Consider the following 3,731-nt stretch of genomic DNA (forward strand, 5'->3'; position numbering starts at 1 on the left):
AGTACTCCATGCACTTGTCCCCACACTTCAGAAGCCCCATTATGTGATATTATGTGTCCGATGACACAGTGAGGGTATTTTATGACAGCAGTAGCCATATTGATGTTTTTATATGAGTGTCCGAGATCACATTGGGGGTATTAGTGAGGTTATTATGTAATGGCTGAAGGTCACAATAGGGAAAATGTTTTAAAGTCAGAGGCCTAGAAGGAATTTTGCATGAGTATCAGAAGCCATAGTGATGGCATTATGTGAGTGTCAGAGGCCACACAGTGGGTATTTGTGATTGTGTCATGTTATGCTGAGGGATATATTTAGGTGACAAAGTCACAGTGAGTATAAATTATGAATGTCAGAAGCTAGTTTGAGGGTACTACATGAGTATCAAGTGTCACAATAAAAATACTTTGTGATTGTCGTGATCATAATGCATATATCATCTCTTATTATAGGCCAAGAGAGAATATTATGAGTCAGTGATAACTGAGAGGGTATTATGCAGCAGTGAGGGCACGATGTAAGTTTTAGAAGTCATATGAAGGTACTATGTGTATGGAAGAGGTCAAAATGAGAAATTTTTTTGAGTTTCTGAAGATGCAGAGAGGATATTTTATATTCTCATAGAGAACAATGAAAATATAATGTGAGTTTCCAACATCAGAGTAAGGATATTACATGAGTGGTGTCAAAGTTCACATGAGAATACTTTTGAGTGACATAGGACACAGTAGGTTATTATGTGAGTGTCTGAGGTTACAGTGAGAATAATGTTAGTATCAGAGGCGACAGTGAGTGTATTTCATGAGGGTCAGAGACCTGAATGAGGATATTGATTTTCAGATGCCAGAGTGAGAGTATTAGGTGAGTGTCAGATGTTTGGTGAGGATATTATGGGACTGTCAGAGGAAACAGTGAGGATATTATGTTCATGTTAGAGGCCACAGTGAGGGTATCATGTGAATGTCAAAACTCATAGTGAGGCTATTGAGTTTTAAAGACACAGTGAAAATATTATATGTATGTCCAAGGGAATAGTAAGGATACTACGTGAGTTTCAAATGTCACAGTGAGGTGATTATGGGTGTCAGAGGTCAGAGTGAGTGTATTTATGAGTGACAGAGACCACAGTAGGATATTATGTGAGGATCATATGTCATTGTGAGAATAATATGAGAGTGTCAAAGGCAAAATAATATTAGATGAGTGTTAGATGTTAGGTGAGGATATTGTGTGGCTGTGAGAAGACACACTGAGGATATTATGTAAAATTCAGAGGTCACCGTGAGGGTATTCTGCTTCTTCTAGTGTGATTATCTGGCTACAGGTACCTGCAGCTGCTGTAAGGCTGCACAGTAAAATATTTGTAAGCAGAACTGCTATGTGTCAGTATGAAAATCAACAACCTGTCAGCACTTTAACTCCTGAAGTTTCCATTCCATTCTACCACAAAACAACAGCAAACTTCACACATCATATTGCCATTCCAAATTCACAAATACTTATATGGCTTCTTCCCTTCACCCTCTGAGTGGACAAATGGTGATTGGCTTCCTATGAAGTGGACAAGCTGGTGCTGCTCCCTGTGCATAGATTATAATACATGGACCTGTCTGTCCTCAACATTTCTTGCCCCTCCAGCCACAAGTCTACTGATTCTTCTCATTGCTCTTCCATTTCATCTCCTTCCAGTTCATCTTCATGTTCCCCCTCAGCCTCAGCCCCTCCTGGTCTTAATTTTTCTTCTCTGCACCAAGCTTCCATGTCTGCCCCATTCACTCTATCTTATCAGATGACTCTGGCTGAAACTCAGCTTGTCCTCTAATTAGAGATGTCCTCACCATGTTACCAGTGACACCCATGTTGCTAAATCCAGAGATTGAATTTTTATCCTTGTATATGTCTTTCTGCTGTAAGGTAACTGTTATACAATGCCTCCTTCTTTAAAGGCCTCTCCCTTGTCTCGAAAAACGTCAAAATGCACAATGCCTTTATTTTTTCTCCTCTGAGATTCCTGGATGAGTCTTATTTTTTTTAAATTTACTTTATTTTTTTAAATACACAAGAGTGGAATGTATTTCAATTCTTGTTACACATATAGAGCACACTTTTTCAAATCTTTGTATATAAAGTATGTTCACACCAATTTATGTCTTTATACATGTACTTTGTGGGTTTTTTGTATTACAATTCTTATTGCACATATATACTACAATTTTCCATATCTCTATTTGTATATAAAGTAGGTTGAGATCCAATTTGTGTCTTCATACATATACTTTGAATAATGATGTCCATCACATTCCACTGTTCTTGTTAATCCCCTACCCCCTCCCTTTTCCTCTCACCCCTCTTCCCTATCTAGAATTCATTTTTTCCTCCCATGGTTTCCCTCCTTAGTCCACTCTGAGTCAGCTCCTTAAATAAGAGAAAATATTCAGCATTTTGGGGGGGAATTGGATAATTTTACTTAACATTATCTTCTGTAATGCCATCCATTTACCTGCAAATGCACTGATTTTATTCCCTTATGTCTTTATGCAAACCAAGAGGTGGAATCTTCATTAAACTTCTATCACAAGGTTGAGTTATGAAATCCCACCCTACATATAGAGCTGAGAGATGACACCTGTAGTTCACACAAACTCACCACATCCAGCACTAAGTTCTTCTGTATCAATCATCCCTTCTTCACACACCTGCTCAAAAGCGGTGCCATCAGTGAGCCAGTTGTCCAGGGAGAAACATGGGAATCATCTCTGTGCTCCAGTCACCCACTATTCCATGTCTGTCCCTCATCAGACATAAATTCCCTAAATATTCTTGCCCTACCCACCTCCTTGAAGCTTATCATGACCCATTTCTGACAGCCATCTCACCCTCACTACTTCTGCATGTCCTGGCTCTTTAACCTCCACCAAGCACCTTGTGGTTGAGCATTGCTCATCTCTGAAAGAAACCTGCAAGATCACCTCTGTGTCAGGATATGTGGTTGGATATTTTCACCTCTTAATAATTCAATTCAGAGATACCTTGATATGTCCTGAAAACTGTTGCACTTTAAAAGAATTAAATGTTTTATATGGAGGTAATTTTAGATGTACACCAAGTAAGAAATGGTGAAGAGACACTCATGGTCCCTTTACCCATCCTTCCCTAGAGACCTCATCTTGAACCCTCGGTTGTGACCTCATCAGGTTCTGACAGCACAACAGTCAGGATATAAAAGTCCTCCAGATCTTAAGGCCATTCCTTTCTCCCTACAGTTATCACCCCTGTCCCTCTCCAGCCCTGCCACATCCTTACCCCCTGACAGCCATGAAGTTATTCTCCCCATGTATGACCTTGTCAGCACACCAATGTTACTTGTGTGGACTCAGATGGTGTATAAGCTTTTTGATTATTATCATGGGTTTGTAGAGACTCATTCAAGCTGCTGTGTATTAACACTTCATTTTCTCCTTGCTAAATGCTCTTCTGGGATCCCTGATCAAAGTGACCCTATCCTTGCTAGAATATTCTGCTGTTGATATTATAATTTTACTGATTTTATCTTAGTAATTATGTTTTGTAAATACATTCCAATAAGAAAATGGACCACTTATATGAACACAGCACATACATGTAATTTCCATGTATACTGCATCTGGAAAACTCCTGTACATTAAGGAGTTCTAATTACCATCATCACAGAATTCCAGTGGGCCAAAGAAGTATGAGAAATGAGAGAGAGT

The sequence above is a fragment of the Marmota flaviventris genome, chromosome 20 (assembly GCF_047511675.1).
Source record: "Marmota flaviventris isolate mMarFla1 chromosome 20, mMarFla1.hap1, whole genome shotgun sequence".
Taxonomy (NCBI): Eukaryota; Metazoa; Chordata; class Mammalia; order Rodentia; family Sciuridae; genus Marmota; species Marmota flaviventris.